Genomic DNA, 20,318 nt, shown 5'->3' with positions numbered 1-20,318 from the left:
CAGTAAAATAATGCCAAGACACCACGGACAAACGATAAGGAAGAATCACCTTCAACATAAGCAACTAGTTATTAAAGTCATTAATACAAAACCAAATAAAAAGTGCAAAAGATTAAAAATAAAAAGTATTATACTAAACACTTGTCTTCACCAAGTGATGTAAGAGACTTAGGCAAACATGGCCTTGATTGTCAAGAACTCTTACGATCAATCTTGGATCCCGAGACGACTCACACACTCTATGATGGACAATGGATGATGGTGGTGGATGATGGTGTTGTGATGGTGGTGGGTGGTGGATGAAGTGTGAGAGAGGTGGTGTGCCAAGGGATGAGTTGCAATGAAGCCAAGCACTCCTATTTATAGGCTGAACAGAAGCCTGGGCACGGCCCCGTGTCCGCTGCACACGGCCCCGTGCCCGTCTGACAATCTCTCTCCTCATTAATTGTAATTCACAATTACAATTAATGCGCCTGCAGTACTTTCGCCACGCCCCATGTTCACTGGGCACGGGCCCGTGGTGGGCAATAGAAGCTTCTATAGGTTTGTCTTATCTGCTGCTTCTTGGGCACGGCCCCGTGCTGGCTGAGCACGGGGCGTGTTCAGTCTTCTGCCTTCTCTGTTTTGCTTGGGAGGATGCTATCGAGGGGTCGGGCAATCCACTTATGTTCCTTTTCTTGTATTTATGTTAGATTTAGCTATCTTTTTGCTTCTTTTGTTAATTTGAGCTCATTTAATTCTGAAAATACAAAAGGAAGACAAAAACACTCTTTTTCCAACATTAGTACTTAAAAAGGGTTAGTTTTATGCCTTATTTGATGTAATTTATATGTTGCATTTTACACACATCAATTACGCATGCCCTAAGCATGTCTTCAAGGGTTTGGATGGTGCGTTCAGACTGCCCATCCGTCCGTGGGTGATAAGCGGTGCTCATATCTAAACGTGAGCCAAAAGACTTGTGCATGGCTTGCCACAGTTCAGAAGTAAAACGCGCGTCACGGTCAGAAATGATGGAGGTTGGCACTCCGTGCCTTGATACCACTTCTTTTAGGTAGATGTCTGCTAGAGTAGAAAACTTATCCGTTTCCTTGATGGCCAGAAAATGTGCAGACTTGGTCAATCGATCCACGATCACCCAAATGGTATCATTTCCGCATTATGATCTCGGCAGGCCAGTAACGAAATCCATGGAAATTTGCTCCCATTTCCATTTCGGGATCTCTGGTTGTTGGAGTGGGCCTGATGGTTTCTGGTATTCGACCTTGACCCTTGCACAAGTCAAACATTTACTGACGCAGGTTGCTATGCTGGATTTCATACCAGGCCACCAGTATGTAGTCTTTAGGTCGTGGTACATCTTATCCAAACCAGGATGTACTGAATAATGAGACTTATGTGCTTCATCCATCACAAGCTCGCGTAAGTCCCCATACAGTGGGACCCAGATGTGTCCGTTAACATAGTAGGCGCCGTTTTCCTTTTGTTCTAGTCGTTGCCTTGATCCTCGTAAGGACTCAGCCCTGATGTTCTCTGCTTTCAATGCTTCGACCTGAGCATCGCGAATCTGAGCCGGTAGGTTAGATTGGATGGTAAGCTGTAACGCACGTACACGCCTAGGTATAGTATCCTTTCGGCTGAGGGCGTCGGCCACAACATTGGCTTTGCCCGGATGGTACTTGATCGCACATTCATAATCGTTCAAGAGTTCTACCCATCGGCGTTGTCGCATATTCAATTCCTTTTGCTTGAAGATATGCTCGAGACTCCTGTGATCGGTGTAAATGGTGCACTTGGTACCGTACAGGTAATGTCTCCATATCTTAAGCGCGAAAACAACTGCTCCCAATTCTAAGTCGTGTGTAGTGTAGTTTCTTTCGTGAACTTTAAGTTGACGCGATGCGTAGGCAATGACCTTGTCACGTTGCATCAACACGCAACCAAGTCCTTGGATGGAAGCGTCGCAATAAACCACAAAATCATCTGTGCCTTCAGGCAATGAGAGGATAGGCGCGCTACAAAGTCTATCTTTTAAGTGCTGAAATGCGGACTCCTGTGCATCACCCCAACGATAGGTGACACCTTTCTGAGTTAGTGAAGTGAGAGGTTGTGCAATCTTTGAGAAATCTTTGATGAATCTTCTGTAATATCCTGCCAAACCCAAGAATTGGCGGATTTCTGTTGGTGTACGGGGTGCAGGCCAGTTCTTGATCGAGTCAACCTTGGATGGATCTACATGAATCCCATCCTTGTTTACTACATGGCCTAGAAAGTGGACTTTGCGAAGCCAAAAGTCACATTTCGAAAACTTGGCATACAACTGCTCTTTACGAAGTAGTTCCAGAATAAGCCTCAGGTATTGCTCGTGTTCCTCTTGACTCTTAGAATAGATCAGGATGTCGTCGATGAAGACTATGACAAATTTATCCAGGTAAGGTTTGCACACTCGGTTCATGAGATCCATGAAGACCGCAGGTGCATTCGTCAATCCGAAAGGCATAACCAGAAACTCATAATGGCCGTAGCGAGTTCTGAAGGCTGTTTGGAGACGTCTTCCTCTCGGACTCTCAACTGATGGTAGCCCGATCTCAAATCAATCTTAGAGTAATAACTCGACCCTTGCAACTGGTCGAACAAATCATCAATGCGTGGAAGAGGATAACGATTCTTCACGGTCACCTTGTTGAGTTCGCGGTAGTCGATACACATTCTGAAGGTACCGTCTTTCTTCTTTACGAATAACACTGGAGCTCCCCATGGCGAAGAGCTAGGACGTATGAAACCCTTTTCCAAGAGTTCTTGTAGTTGCATTGCCAGTTCTTCAAGTTCTGATGGAGCTAGACAATAAGGTGCTCGAGCTATGGGCGCTGCTCCAGGAGCTAGCTCGATTTGAAACTCGACTTGGCGGTGAGGCGGAAGACCAGGTAATTCCTCAGGAAATAACTCAGGAAAGCCGCGTACAATAGGAATGTCTTCTATCTTCTTTCCTTCCGCGGATGAATCAGAAACGACGACTAGGATAGCGGCGTGGCCCTTTCGCAAACACTTCTGGGCCTTAAGGAATGAGATGATGCCTACAACAGCACCACTATTGTCGCCACGAATCACGAGGGGTTCTTTATCGGAATGAGGGATACAGACGATTTTCTCCTTGCAAATGATCTCCGCCTGGTGTTGAGATAACCAATCCATTCCAATGACGACGTCAAAACTACCCAGAACAATAGGAATGAGGTCGATAGAAAAGGTCTGATCGGCAAGGACAAGCTTGCAGCCCTTAACTACATGTGTAGCCTCTAAAATTTTACCATTTGCTAACTCTACGATGTGCTTGGTGTTCAAAAGTGTTGGAGTACGCTTAAGCATTTGGCTAACTTTTAAGGACACGTAGCTAGTATCGGCACCCGAATAAAATAAAACAATAACAAAGAAATCATCCAGAAGAAACTTACCCATCACAACGTTGGGATCGTTCCTTGCTTCTCCCTGACCAATCGCGAACACACGACCTTGGGCGCCATTGCCATTATTGTTACCTCCGTTGTTGCCTCCGTTGTTGTTTCCATTGTGGTTCCCATTTCTTTGGTTGTTGTTCTGATTCTGGTTTTGGTTCAGCTGGGGGCAGTTTCTCTTAAAGTGGCCTTCAGCACCACACTGAAAGTATCCTTTATTGCCCTGCTGATGCTGCTGCTGGTGGTTCTGTGGAGCTTGTTGTTGTTGGCGATTCTGATTCACGGGACGTGGGCTCCTGCAATCTTTGGCTTCGTGACCCAGTTTGTGACATCTCTGACAACGACCCTTGTTGCACTGGCCGCTGTGGTGCAGATTACATCGATTGCATTTAGGGTGATTTCCCTTGTACCCACCCTGACCTTGGTTCCCAGAAGACTGCTGACCGGGGCTCCTGTACTCGTCTGTCTTTCGCTGCTGGGATTGAGCTGAAACAGAACCCTTGCCCAAATTTCCATCCCACTTGCGCTTATTATCGTTGGGAGCATCAGAAGTAGTAGCGCTAATACGCTTGGGCAGCATGTTCTGCTCAACTGCTTGATCAGTAAGGCGATGGGCCAACTTGACGATTTGCTGTATGGTGCCAAGATTGGCTGAGGTTACGTGGCTCTGGATTTCTGGCACCAAGCCCTTAAGGTACAACTCAATGCGTTTGATAAGAGGGTCCACTATTGTGGGACACAGGATGGCCAGCTCGTTTGACCTCTTCGTGTATGCCTCGATCTCAGACCCCGTCATCTTCAGATTGAAAAATTCCACCTCCAGCTTGTGGATGTCATCACGACTGCAGTACTCCTTTTTGATCAGTTCCTTGAAAACGTTCCATGGGGTGGCATTAGCAACCGCCAACCCAAGCAGTTGAACCTGTGCTTTCCACCAGGTTAACGCAGCGCCTTCGAGTGTTCCAGTAGCATACTTCACCCTACGATCTTCAGGGCATTCACACATCTCGAAGACAGACTCGAGCTTCTCGAACCAGTGAAGAAGACCTACAGCTCCTTCTGTGCCGCTGAAGGTACTAGGTCGGCAATCCATGAATGTTTTGAACGTGCACACAGGAGGCTGAGCATGTTGGCCTGTTGCGCGAGAATAAAAGACAAGGTTAAGCACAAAAGTGGGTTTGCGAAGGTAGGATCTAGACGCCCTAAGATAGGTTGATATGGCAGGTTATACCTCCTGCAAGAACAGCTGCGAGTGCCTCAGCAACTCGTTCGTTGATCAAAGCCGTCAGCTGGGCTTGAGTTAGGTTGATACGTCCTCCGCGTCCGCTCATGATCTTCATAACGAAGCAACGTAAGTGAGGAAAGTGTCGTGAAAGTGCGTAAGTGTGGGACGACAGTAGAGAGTAAGCACACAAGGTTCAAATAGCAATTATCACGTTATCTGATGCACAGAGTAAACTATCTAACCGACAATATAACATAGATCATACCACCTATTGTGTCGAGTCTTGCACGTGGAGCGAAACGTCGTTGTGGATCGTTGAGCACTGTACAGGTTATAGTTTGGTTTTATCAAAAGCTTTTCCCTTTTTAAAACCAAGTTCACTATAACCAATGGCTCTGATACCAATCTGTCACACCCCCAAAATCCACCATGCGGAGTACCACCGCTTGGAGGCGTGACGTGACCAGGATCGAGCCACCAATCATACTGAACAACGTATTTAAGTAAATAAAGCCAACCACAATACGATTGGTGACCAAAAGCTAGTTAACCAAGTTTTAAATTAAACAGCGGAAGCATAAACGTAAAGTCTAAAACATAAGTCCATAGTTTATAAGTTTAAAGTTAAGAGCATAAGTTTAATCAGTCATGAGGATTTAAATATTAAGCACGGAACATAACAGTCCGTACTCCACAACGACTCCTTCCTCGTGCAAGCTCCAAGCATTTAGCGACCTGTAAGGCATGTAACAACGAGTCAACAACAAAGTTGAGTGAGTTCACGTTTGGTTGTTCAGTTTTAAGTTGTTTCTGAAAACGTGGTTTGTCTTTCGTTGGCGTAATTGCCGTGGGGGTTACCCCGTAGTTGAAAGAAAGTTTAACCAGTTCATTCTTTATTACCCATACCCTGTCCATGATTAGTGGGGGCTTCCCCATGTGAACTACTAGACCGTATGATATCGACTACTACGCAAGTAAGTTGTGCCCTACATCAGTGTCTATCATCACTGATGGTTTGCCATAGTCCATTAGTACACGCCCGTCCGCTGGCACGGTGTGAGGTTTGTTAAACCTAATAGCGCTATTAACTATGACCTGCTCGCCATTGGCCTCGGCGATTAAGTCGATATAAAATGAGGGACTTATGATAGAGTTTTGTCTAGTAAGTTTAAGGTTGTTGTCCTACACAAGGAGGACGAACGTACGTAGTTCTCCCAAAGAGAATACGCAGGATTAATACTGGCATCCTACCCGAGGAGGATGCCGTACATATCCTACCTAAGTAAGATATGTAGATTCCGTTTTAAATTCTTTAACCCATTCCCAAACCACCGGGAATCCCATGCCTTAGAAAGTGTGTGAACTCACCTCGGTTTGCTCGGTTAGATTCTCAAATATAGCTAATAGTCAAAGTCGGTCAATCATGTCCTAGTAGGATTACCACTTAGTTTATTAGTGACTTCAAATAGGCACAAAATTCCTACACGCATCTAACACATAACATGCATCACTTTAACAACTTATGCCCATATAAACTCCCCACCTATTCCCGTTCACAATTAAACATACGACATTGCACATAACACTCTTATTGATACATAACATGTTAGATCATTCACAGATAACATATTCGACATTTAGACACGCAAATCACTACTTATGTCGTTTCAACTTAATTATCCGAAACTGGGCTGTTTTCGAGCATTTTAATAAAATAGTTATCTTATTTCAAAAATTCCCAACTTTTTACAGAAGATGCTAAACGACCCAAATATTATTGTGTAAAAATATCGGGATCTAATTCATCACCAATATTTTATTAAAAATCATTTTCCGAACTGCAATCAGATTCATTATTTTCTCACTGCAGCCCACGGAATAATTCACTAAAAATTCATTGTAAGTCGGATTGACGAAATTCCAGTGGGAAAATTACTAAGACATCAGTATCCATCTACAGTACCAGTTTCATGACCCAAATCTACACAGAACTCAAGTTACGACAGAAAACAGAACGTATATTTTCAGCAGAAAAATGCAGCTCTAGCTGCTGTTACGGAATGACACTTTAAAAATAGTAAACGAAGTCCAAAAATTACGATTCTGGAGCCATTAGAACCATATTTCATAGTACATAAATCTAGACTTCAGAAAATACGTTTTTCGTTAAGTTATAGTCCTGTTACAGCCAGTTAAAGGCGGCTGGAAATGCAGATCAGCAAGCTGTTTTTTGTCTTTTAACATTATAAAGTGTGTTCGATTGATTCCGTTAACATGTTTAGCGATCACAACAACATCAAATATCAATATTAACCAGAAAATCATCATGAAATCAACAAGAATCATAACAACACAAGATCTACATGATTTACACACACATCTACTCTTTATCCAACATATTCATCTTATTTTCAAGTCTTTAAGTTATGATCTTGTGTGTTCTTGATTTTTAGCCATTAAATCACTTATTAACCACTTTAAACAAGATCAAGGGAGTGTTTAGGAGCACCTACAACTAGCTCAAGGCTAGGGAAGAATCAAAGCGAAAACTAGGTGGATAAAAGCAACGTAGAGAGGTTCTTGAGATTCCGTAAGCACCGAGTCTCCTTAGGGAACCGAATCCGTCAAGGGGGGTTAAGGGGTATGGTTTGATTTCAACTAGATGGTTAGTGTCTACTTATGTTAATTAGGAGTTTAAATTAAGTTATTAGTGTGTTGTGAAATATAACGGGTGTTAGGGTATTCGGGGACCCTAATTGGCTCAGAAAAGTATAAACAATGTTATTGGCAATATTTTTATGTTCCGGGTAAAGTCCGGTTGTTCGGTTTGATACTGTTCCGTTAAAGTGCTTAATTAATCCGTAAAGTGTCATACATGTATATTTTTGTAACGTTTTTAATTTCTAACACTTAGGAAATTATAACGGACTATTTAGTGACTTTTCTGCATACTACTAGTATGGTAACAAGCGCATGTAAGCATAACACAGATATCAGAAAGCAGTTAAGTAATTCCACACAGTCGTCAAGCACTTTAATTATCAATAATAAATTGTACGGAATACATGGAATTTTGAGGGTTGTCACACTAGGTTAGCTGGTGATTTCGCTCGATCGGTAACTTTGTGATTCCGCTCGTATTGAATGTGTAACATTTCAAGCGGAATTTGCACACTATATATAGTGTCACTTGGAGCGAAATCAAGAAGTTAGTGCGTGTTGTCTTCCGGTGAGCCACGAAGTGCTGCCGAAGTGTTGTCAGGCGTGTAATCGGATTTTAGATCAATAAAACCACAAGATTAAAGTGAATATGGCTGAGATAGCACCAAAACATTAGTTTCCGCCTCTTGTTTTGGCTAAAACTCTTCTGATCGACTCATTCGGGTTCGAAAACGATCCTACAAGTGGTATCAGAGCTCAGAAGGAAGTGTTCTTGCCATTTCAGCTGTGTTTATTCTGATTTTCTACATCTTCTTCTAAAAATCAAAAATTGTTACGGTAAAATCGGCTAAATTTCACACATAACACGCGCAATCATGTTTTGATAAACCCTTGAATGTTTCAGGATTAAAATCGACCTAAAACTTAAAATTTTGACTATTCCGCTTGAAATCATGTTTCGAAAAGGTGACGTCATGCTTGATTCCGCTTGAGATTTTACAGTGATTCCGCTCCAAAATCATATTCCGTTTGAAGTTTCTCGCTGATTCCGCTTGAAACAAGGTTCCGCTTGAGTCCAGGTGTTAATTCCGCTCGAAAGTACAGATTCTGTTAGGATCTAAGGCTCTGATGATTGTGTTTGTTTGTATAAATTGAACAGTAAGAACATATGAAATGATGTAAAGTGCAGCGGAAATGGATACAAACTTTGTAAACACAATCAAAGAAGAGAATAGTGTGATAAACAATTGCTTTTCATCAGTTGAAAGGTTACAAAGCAAATCAAAAGATTACAAGCATTCTTACATAACTAAACTCCCCCTCAGCCTGATACCTCAAGGTTGGTTGCACAAGATGAAAGGATTGGACTGAAGAAGAAGAATCCACTCAGTCAATCAAATGTAACAGTACAGAGTACCGTTATATTTATAGGCAATCCAATCCACTGACGCATCTCAGCTGACGTCACCATGAAAGCGACATCTAACAACCTAACAAACTCTATCTACTAATCTATACAACTACTGCTTTGCTAACTACTGACATTGATTGTACTTAAAAACCACTGATGTATAAACACTGATTCTTCATTCCACTGTTGCAGTCGACCACTGATGTTGAGCATCAGTGCTTTCTTCAAAGGGTGATCAGGCCTTGAAAGAGCAGTACTTTGGTTCTTCACCAGTGCTTGGAATTCATCAGTAGATTGAGCTTCAGCCTTTAAACTTCATCAGTGCTTTGGCTTACATTACATAAAGAGAATCAAAACTGTTGCTGCATCCTTCCACTGCTGTGAACCCAGCAGCACTTGTCATGATCAGCAGTGCTTGACTCAAGGCAGTAGATTGGGCAGCAGAGCTTTTAGTCTTCATCAGTCCTTGTGTAGAATCAGCAGTTGTAGGTCAGCAGTTGTTTATAGAAGCAGTACTTTGGAGCATATCAGATGTTTGAGCCACATTCAAGGGGAAGGTTTAGTGCAAACTGCTTCTTATGATGAATCCACTGTTCTGAACCAGTTTTGGCTTTACATCATCTGTTCCTCTGGTAGGGTTCAATCCCAACAATCTCCCCCTGGAACAGATGATGCCAAAACACTTCATTATTCAGGATCTTTATTGACTCATCAGGAGTTCCCTTACTTGACCTTTGAATCGTAATTCAAAGTTCATGGAATCCTTATCACCCTTATCCCTGCACAGTGTAAGCTCAAGGAGATCTTGTAAATCTTCTACACCCAGGCCAAGTGCATTTTCCCTTGATATATGCTTCACCTCATCATTGGATCTGAGCAAAGTCAATACGTGGGTCTTTTGATCAGACATCCACTTTAGTATTTTTGAATCCAATGGGTTTCTTGGGAGAGGTTTATTTGAAAAGATGAGTTTGGAGATTGTGGCCTGGTAATGACAACTTTGAGCAGTGTCTTGAGATTTTGCTGTTTCTTGTTGTTCTGCTCAAAGTGTCTGAAGAACCATCTTTATGATTTATTTCTCTGAAGCTTGGTCTTCTTTTGGTATTTTTGCGTCCATCTGCTTTGTTTCCTTCTTTGATAAAGGATGGCAGTGGTTGATTTAGTGGGGATGACAGAGGTTGTGGTGTGTGTTGATGTGGTATTGGTGGCAGTTGTTTGGGTGACAGATGTTGTTAATGGTGGAGGTGTAAGTGATTTTGTGGGAACAGAATTTGTGGTTGAAGTAGTAACTGGCTTAGTTTTAGAAACTGTGGTGGTTGATTGCCTTGTTTTTCTAACAGTACTCTTCTTTAATGAAGTACCAACCTCTTCTTTTTCTTTTTGCAGAACTATCTTTTTCTCAACCAAAGCTCTGCTCTCATCCCTTACCCTTTTAATATCAGCAGTGGTTTTGAGACCAGCTGAATTGAATTGACTTGAACGATCTTCATTTGTGTATCTTCATCATCTGCTTGAATTTTCAGGGTTTCATCACCTCCCTTTTCCTTTTCTTTGACAGATGTTTCAGCAGAAGTTACTGAGAGATTTTCCTCAGAGTCATCTTCTCCCCCTTTTTGGCATCATCAACTCTCTCGAAGATAGGTGCAGGAGTTGAAATAAATTCCATAACTCATTTGTCGCAGGTGCTTGTGGTGGAGCAAGTGCTTGAGTTGGAACAGCAGTGGGTTGCACCATTTGTACTGTTAACAACTGTTGCAGCATTTCTTTGATCTCTGCAACCGAAGTATCCAGTTTTTCGACATGTTCCGTCAATTCTAGGTACCTTAAACCATCACCCAAATTAATGAGATCATCTGATTTCCCACTAGCCGTGGTTTTATCAGTGCTTGAGGTAGGGAGTGTACTCCAAACATTAACCACTGATGCCCCTTTTTCTTGGTACTGGGGACTTCTTTCTTCATAATGAGAAACACCTTTTAGTGAACCAGTGAATACTGGATACACACGAGTTCCCAGTGAAGAAATTGCCTTCAAGGAAGTCTTATTAATGAAACTACTGTCCAAATGCAAACCAGTGGGTTCAGCACTTGTAGTAGCTGCTTCACTTGAATTACCACCAAGAGTTACTTATAACTCAAGGGGTGTAACCTCTTTAGTTGTTGCTGGGATAGCAGAGGTATAAGCATCAGACTCAGTCACTTGTTGGAGTATACTCTCAGTGATAGGTGGTTGAGAGGAACTGATTTATGTCTGAGCTATATCCAAAGCATGCAACAAGGTCATCATTGATGGTGGTATTTTGTGAAATGATGATGGGAGTTGAAAGTGAATTTGCCCCGGGCAGTGGACTGTGGATGATGAATCAAGTGATTCCAGAGCATCATAATTTGGTGTCCCTGTTCTTTTTGAGAAGAAGCAGGAGGAGTTTGAGGCATGGGTTGAGACCTTTCTACCATCTGCGGTGAGGAAGTAGCAGCAGTGGTTTATAGTGACTTTTGTGTTGTCATTGGCAGTTGCTCTGGGATCTCATCTTCCAGAGTTGCCTTTATTGTAGGTTTGGGGGATTTTTGAATTTTCTTTTGTTTTGTTTTGGTGGATTTAGGTGTGGGTTTCACAACAGTTGTTTTGCTGCTGTGATCACCTTGAGCAGTGGGCTCAGCAGCAGGTGCCTGAGGAGCAGTTATAGCTGCTAAAATCTGCTCAGGAACCTCTGCTTGTGTTTTGGAAATTATGGTTTCATCAGACTTTAGAGATTTATTGAGAAAATTCAATTTTAACTATTTTTAAGGCTTTATTTTGATTTTCTGAAAACATTTTGACGCTATTTACACATGGAGTACAAGATAACTTGCTTTGATCCATGTTTAGCATTCCAATCCTAGAGATGGAGTTTTCAAAGGTAGATGTATCAAATTCTTAGGTTTGTACATCTGCCAGCTGATATTTAGGATGGACATGATGCAGAGAAATCAAACCTTTTTCATAGCAATCCCCCACAAAGTGGTGTCTGATGTCAAGTGATGATGGATGAATGAGATACTGGATTTTGATGATATATTTCAGCTACTTGACATCCCTGCATAAAAGAAGTCTTTTGAGCAATTTATATCAAAATCCAATAACATATTTTGGCATTACAATCGGTTGGACTTTTCAGCAACAACAGCAGCATCATAATATTCTTCAATCAATGTTGTGGAAACATCTGCTACATGTGTACAGTCAAAACACTAAGCTTATTGCCTAGGAATTGATATCCCCCTGATGTAATCTTTTCACACTCTTGGTGTCTGTACTTGTTTAAGTATGATAAATCTTGACAATCATGCTCCTAGCATATGCAATGTTCTTTGAGGACCCACTTTTTGCCAAAAGGATTCTCATCCTTTGGCTGTGGCACAAGTTTTTCAATCTTGTTATCACTGAACTGCTGAAGCTCTTCTTAGAAGACAACTACCCAACTTTCTGTCTTTCAGTGCTTTATGGCATTTTGACTTGTTGATGGAGTGGTAGAGAGTCAACAAGAAGACACATGTTTTAGGATAGCCTTTTTGAAAGAATCCTTTTCATTGATGTTGCCAAGAAAATGGTGAAATGGTTGAGTTTTAAAGAGGATTGATGTTTTTAACAGGTGGAGCTGCAGATGTGAATCATCTGAGCTAACCACTACTTGTGACTTTGATGATCCAGCAGTGGCTTGAAATGGATGTGAATGGATTTGAAGGAGGGGTTTGGCACACTGATAATTTTTTTATCCATTTTTTATGAATATTTATCAACAGTGGTTTGGTGAAGTAGTGGTAAGGTTTTAGAAAGCAATTTTGATCAAACATCGTTTGTACATCAGTGGATGAGCTTTAACCGCTGTTTTGTACATCTGCTGCTCTGATGATGGAAATGATTTTAGTATCATATCCAACATCCGTTGAAGGTGATTGTGAGTTACCTGCAGAATCAAATTCTTGACAAACACATTTTAGATGCTAATTTATCAGAATTAATATTAACAGGATTTACAGGGATTTTTAATGTAAAAATTTTACTGGCCCTTGCATTCAGGTTTTACCACATATCTATTTCAAGTTTTGAACACTTCTATAGATTTTGACAATGGTTGAGTATCCCAGATGATCATCTCATTTAGCTTTGATCACCCATTTTGTGTTTTAATATTCCTTTTGAGAACTTAGAGTAAAACATGGGCAACCAGATGTTTGAAATTTGTTAACAATCAACTTTGATATGAGATGGAAACTTGAGTTTGAAATGACCTTAACTATTTCACCATCTCCTTTTGAATCATTATCAAGGAATATATCACCCTATGCAAAAATAAAAGGATTCTATATTCCAACAGTTGATTGAACTTTTACTATCAAAAACAAGTAAAAGTGCAAAGTATATCAGTCTAAGAAAAAAAAGAATAATATATCCTGTTTTATTTGAAGAAAACTTTACAGAGAAAAAGAGTAAAAGTTTTCTGATAATAAAATCAATTAGATCTGGTGTGTCTCAAGAGTTAAAGTAACTTCGAATAAGGTCAGGATCATTTCAAGCTCAGGACAATGGTCAATGGTTTGAACCAAAGTCCTGTAACCACTGTTTGGTACCATTTCCTTGTCAGTTGATTGTTACCATGAGGAGCCCGTTCACAAAGGTTTTGAAAGTTCTTTGTGAACCTTATTACCATGTGAATAATTCCTGAGAAATTTGGCCTATTCCTCCTTTTTTTTTGAAAATTATCTGGAGATACTTTTGTTACCTGAACTTCCCTGAAACAGTGATTGAGCATGGATGATTGATGACATTATGTTTGACCAAAAATGCAGATCTATTTTTGGTTTTCCTTTTGTAGGATTAACCTGTGAACTCTTAAGTGTTTTGGGTTTATACTCTTTTCTTTTGAATTCAAAGGTTTTGAGATAAACACACGTTTGAGTTTTTGTAATTTTTCTTCTTTCCCTTCTTACCCTTTCCATAGAAGAGTATTGAAATTTTTACTGGAAGGTTTTCAAGGAAAGAATACTCAATCCAAAATCATTTTCAGCAATGTTTTGAGAGATTTGGACATTTTTGCACTTGCTTATGCCAAATTCCACATTACTCATGATATGGATATTTTGACTGCTGATTTTCTTAATGTATTTTTAACATAGTTGATTTTTGGTCCTTTTTAGAGGATTTTCAACCTGTTTTTCAATACATAAGATCTAAATAGCTAAAGTTTTAGTTTTCCTCTTTTTATGCAAACAAAAACACTATTGTTATCATCCGAACATAGATTTTCGTTGACATGAGGTAAACACCTTAGCCGCAGTCATGATAAAAACATCACAACCTTCATAACAACAATTGAAATCAATTTTGTAAAAAGAAAGATTATACCATAGTTATCAGACATATTTCCAGATCTGAGTACTATAGGTGTTTTATGCATGATATCACTTGTTATGTGAAGTTTGTGTGTCATATGACATCTTGGTTGTTTTACAGAGTATCAGATCCATCATTTTGAACATGATTTCTCGTTGCTCTGTTTTTCAACTGAATACAATCAACCTTAGTATCAATGAATTTTGAGCTGAACTGTAATGTCAAATTGATTGTTAGATCGAATTTGACTGTCCAAGCTCTGATACCAATTGTTAGGATCTGAGGCTCTCATGATTGTGTTTGTTTGTATAAATTGAACAGTAAGAACATATGAAATGATGTAAAGTGCAGCGGAAATGGATACAAACTTTGTAAACACAATCAAAGAAGAGAATAGTGTGATAAACAATTGCTTTTCATCAGTTGAAAGGTTACAAAGCAAATCAAAAGATACAAGCATTCTTACATAACTAAACTCCCCCTCAGCCTGATACCTCAAGGTTGGTTGCACAAGATGAAAGGATTGGACTGAAGAAGAAGAATCCACTCAGTCAATCAAATGTAACAGTACAGAGTACCGTTATATTTATAGGCAATCCAATCCACTGACGCATCTCAGCTGACGTCACCATGAAAGCGACATCTAACAACCTAACAAACTCTATCTACTGATCTATACAACTACTGCTTTGCTAACTACTGACATTGATTGTACTTAAAAACCACTGATGTATAAACACTGATTCTTCATTCCACTGTTGAAGTCGACCACTGATGTTGAGCATCAGTGCTTTCTTCAAAGGGTGATCAGGCCTTGAAAGAGCAGTACTTTGGTTCTTCACCAGTGCTTGGAATTCATCAGTAGATTGAGCTTCAGCCTTTAAACTTCATCAGTGCTTTGGCTTACATTACATAAAGAGAATCAAAACTGCTGATGCATCCTTCCACTGCTGTGAACCCATCAGCACTTGTCATGATCAGCAGTGCTTGACTCAAAGCAGTAGATTAGACAGCAGAGCTTTTAGTCTTCATCAGTCCTTGTGTAGAATCAGCAGTTGTATGTCAGCAGTTGTTTATAGAAGCAGTACTTTGGAGCATATCAGATGTTTGAGCCACATTCAAGGGGAAGGTTTAGTGCAAACTGCTTCTTATGATGAATCCACTGTTCTGAACCAGTTTTGGCTTTACATCATCCGTTCCTCTGGTAGGGTTCAATCCCAACAGATTCCGCTTGAAAGTTTGAACTTGATTCCGCTTCAGCTGGTCTAACATAGATTCCGCTTGAACTAATTTCGTGATTCCGCTTCAAAGCTCCAAATTCTGATTTCGCTTGAATCATTGTGTTGATTCTGCTCCAAAAGCTGATATCGCTTGAAAAGTAGATTTGCTATTTCGCTTGAAATTAAACAGTTATAAACTTTTGAAAATTGAAACATTGACAAAGAGTTCTATAACGCCTTTGCTGGTCCAGTGAACATTACTCAGAGTGCATTGCTTGAGAATGAAACAGGGACATCACAGAAACCGCCTAAGCTCTTGGATATTGATGATTACAATGCATGGTCCGAACGTTTTGGAAATTGGGTTGAAGCTTATCACTTGGATGCTTGGGAACACACTGAAATCCCATATGAAAGGCCCACAAAAAATGGTATTCAGTCAACAATCAGAGAAATGAGTGCTTATGAGAAAAAAAAAAGTATAGAGATGAAAAATTGATGGTGAGTCTGCTTTAGCAAGCAATCAAAGTGGACATTTTGATATTGCTTCAACATGATGGAAGTGCTTATTCAATCTGGACTGAATTGGAAGCAAAGTCTATTGGAAGTGATGATATGCTTAAAAACAAAATGTCACTCGTGAAGAAAGAGTTTGATCTATTTCGTGGATTGAAATCTGAAAACACCAAGCAAATTATTGAGAGATATTGTAACTTGGTGAGAAATATGTCGAAATTGGGGATAAAAAAGGATATTGATAAGCTAATTGAGAAACTTGCTGATGCATTACCACGTTAGATTTGGGGAACATTCCTGATGATGTTGAGAAACAATCGGAAAGAATATAAAAAGTTAACATTGGGTGAATTCATCAAACATCTTGAAGCTCAAGAGATGGAATAGAGGAAGATTGCTAGAATGAAGAACTACGATGGAGAACAAGACATCAGTCTGTATTTCAAGAGTGGTGTTAGTGAAAAGACAAATTTATCTCCAAAAGTTGAAACTGCTTATAATGCAAAAGATTCTTCTGAAAGTTCATCTCAGGGATCAAACAGCACAACAGGATTCTCGTCATTTCCAACATATGATACACAGTTTACTACGACAAAGAATGGCAAAGTTCTTCAATGCAACATTGCTTTAAAGCTTGAAAATGATCAGAACTATACTGAGGAAGTTGCTAAAACTCACATGTCTTTGTTGGTGACCGTGCTTGAATCCTATGGAGGATTAGAGCATGAAATCCAAGAATCATGTAATTGTAAGTGATTCCGCTCGAAATGACATCTTGTCATTTCAAGCGAAATCACATAATAGCTTGATTCCGCTCGAACTAGGTTAGCTGGTGATTTCGCTCGATCAGTAACTTTGTGATTCCGATCGTATTGAATGTGTAACATTTCAAGCGGAATTAGCACACTATATATAGTGTCACTTGGAGCGAAATCAAGAAGTTAGTGCGTGTTGTCTTCCGGTGAGCCACGAAGTGCTGCCGAAGTGTTGTCAGGCGTGTAATCGGATTTTAGATCAATAAAACAACAAGATTAAAGTGAATATGGCTGAGATAGCACCAAAACATTAGTTTCCGCCTCTTGTTTTGGCTAAAACTCTTCTGATCGAATCATTCGGGTTCGAAAACGATCCTACAATATACATATTACTTTATCATCAATAACACACTTTTAATATATAAACATCATGTAATTAATTATTGATGTCGAATCACGTAAATAATTTAAACAAAAAAATTAAGTTTAAACATAATGTAATGAAGTAAAATATTGATTTTAAGAGTGGGGGTTGAGTCCAAATGCCAAAACCATTAAAGTCAAGGTGTTGCTTCTTTTGAGGTCAAAGTTTCAAGCCCCACCAAAGATGGGTTTGTGTAAAAATTTGTTGTAAAAAAAGCTTACTGATTTTAAAGCTGTAAACATATGAAAAGGAAAGTCGTAAACAAAACTGAATATGTCAATACATTCAAACATGTATGCATAGTGTAAAAACTTTTTGAAGGTTATTTTACGTAAGAGTTAATTATTGTCTTCGTCCCTGTGGTTTTTTAAAAATCACTATTTCAGTCCATTAGTTTAAAAATTACGATTTCAGTCTCTGTGGTTTCACTTTTGTAACCATTTCAGTCCCAGTGGTTTCACTTTCGTAACCATTTCAATCCATTTATTCTGTTAGTACAGGGACTCAAATGGTTACGATGTGGACTGAAATGGTTACGAAAGTGAAACCATGTGGACTGAAATCGCAATTTTTAAACTAATGAACTGAAATAGTGATTTTTGACAAACCACAGGGACGAAAACAGTAATTAACTCTTTACCTAATATGATGTTGGAGTGTCTATGGGCTTCCATGTAGATTACGTGTTCTGAGTTGGGCTTGGGGGTTGATCCGATAGTCAACTGTGGATGAGTGGGGGCCTTGTAAGGGTGTTGTCGACAACAAGAAAGGCTAAAGGGAGATGGAATTTTATCGTAGTCTTTTAGCAATTATTTGAATTTGAATTTCCTATTTTATCATGTTTATTTCTTGTCTAAATTATGATCATAATCTATATGGATGAAGGGTGTGGTTCACCAGTGAATACTCTTTACCATCCTCTACTTCAGTATCACGTTAACATTTGTAGGAACTTGGTTCTCTTTTTATAAAATATAATTACAAAATATATAATAACGAGACTCTCGTTCTTCGTAGAAAATATCATAGTACAATACCGGTTGCAATAACTAAATAAAAAGAATATAAAATATAATTTTATATACCAATCTTGATTCAAGCCGCAGCTCTGGTGGGTCCTTCACGCGCATTTGATAGCATCCTAGACTCGAGTATTCATCATCTTGAGTCTTGAAAAATACTCATTGACTGCAACAAAGAGCACACTAAAACGTTGATGATTTTGGTTGAGGCACGTGTTCAACACGCTTCCCTTAAAACAGATTTCGCGCCTCTACTAAAAACGACGCGTCTGTCTCCCAGGGTACAACAGCCGAAGCAGTATGTACTGCCGGAGATGGCCACGCGCCCGAGGTTACACCGGATAAAATTATAGTGTTAGAACTTGTGGAAAATAATGATATGAAGATGATGAAATTGAATAGAGACAACATATCTCTCTAAGTATCCAATGCATGGGTCTTCAAGTATCTCCAAGAACTCTTCTAATTTTTTTTCTCTAAAATTCCACTTTCAATTCTCTACTTTTAATTAGCTTCATCAAGTTAGCATATAACTTACTTTGCATACAAGAGATATGGGGTAGAAAAGAGTCTCACTTTATTAGAGATTTTATTAGAGAAATAAACTCTAATAAAAACTAATAAATTGACATAAAAACTCTACTAAAAGTCTCAGTTTATTAGAGATTTTATTAGAGACATAAACTCTAATAAAAACTAATAAATTGACATAAAACTCCACTTAAGAGTTTATCACCCATATGAAGAATCTAGTAAATAATTATAATTTTACTAAATTATAATTTCACTAAATTAGTATCGATTCACACCATCTAAATTTCCAACAATTCCCCATATGAATGGAGATCATTCTAAACACATAAAATTTCCAGTGGAACCTCGACAGTTGAGTTTTGCATACGATAGGTAGGTGTTACCCTTTGAACCTTCGCTCATGAAATGCACTTAGCCCACTAGCTCTGAGTAGATCTCGATGTCTTTGAACTCGTCTGCCGTTTGTGTAGATGACAATACACTTTACACAAGACTCTCCCTAGCGGGGTCATCTCCTCATAGTCGTGTCCAATAATGGTCATGGAACACTTTCCTGGTTCTGCGAGAGCTCTAGGAATTGTGCCCTCAATTCCATCCGAAGCGACCTCACTTCTCTCTAACATAGGTGATTCTCCTTAGATCATTAAAAGCATTGTGGTTATCGTGATTTATCCAAATCATTTACCACATATTATGTCACACCCTGCTCTTAGCGGAAGCGCGAGATGTGATCTGTTGGTTCTCATTGCATAACTGTCACACCCCGATTTCCACGTGTACCACCAGTGGGCCCGGTGGGGGATTACCGTGACGTAGTTGGCAACAATATAGTCAAACCACAATATATAAATGCACAGCGGATGCATAAAGATAAATACGACTCAACCATTTACTGTAATATCAAATGTATCACAAGTAGTTGAATAGTATCCACAGGAGGGATCAAAAATAAATAAAAATGTTGTTCATCAGATAAGACATCAAAGTTTGCGAGACTTCTTAAGATGCTAAGGAGCTATTGCCAGCCGATTACGTGTAGTACCTGCACTTAATCTTTTTGGGAAAATACGTCAGTTTACGCTGGTAAATACATTCAACCGACACTTTTGTAAAATGTTTAATAAAATTGATTTGAATGCACGAGGCACAAACTCTTTTATAACTTGGGAGAATTATTTAAAATTATAATCTTGTGAACGAATTACATGTTCCTTCTATGCGTTCAGTAGCCCGGATCTAGTCCGGGTTAAAGATCAATAGACACACCACATTGCGTAAAACCGAGGTGGGTAAACCATCGGCTACGTCTTTTAATAATATAGACATAATACCGGGTGTACGCCTACACCCGACTGTCAAGGTCGTGGCCATTTCTTCGAATGATGCCAAGGATATCCGGGACATGGTCATTAACCCCCCAAAGGCTTTTAAGTAACAAGACTGTTTAAATGAGCCGATCAAATTATTCAATTAACCACCTAAGCGATGGAAGATTTGATGCTCAATCAAGCGGTATTTTATATACCGTAACCCAAGCCCGTATAAGGGAAAATAAGTTAAAAGTAATTACCTTTGCAAGTATTGTCCTTAATCGGTTAAATCACAGATATCTTTTACTGGGGCTCCTATTCTGGAACGAAGGTTTTAAAATAACCTATTAGAATCCTAACGGGTCTTTATATTAGCCGTAGCCTAGACCGGTTAGTTTCGAGGGATAGATACGGT

This window comes from Helianthus annuus, chromosome 11 (genome assembly GCF_002127325.2).
Source record: "Helianthus annuus cultivar XRQ/B chromosome 11, HanXRQr2.0-SUNRISE, whole genome shotgun sequence".
Lineage (NCBI taxonomy): Eukaryota > Viridiplantae > Streptophyta > Magnoliopsida > Asterales > Asteraceae > Helianthus > Helianthus annuus.
Note: the sequence above shows the minus strand (reverse complement) of the source record.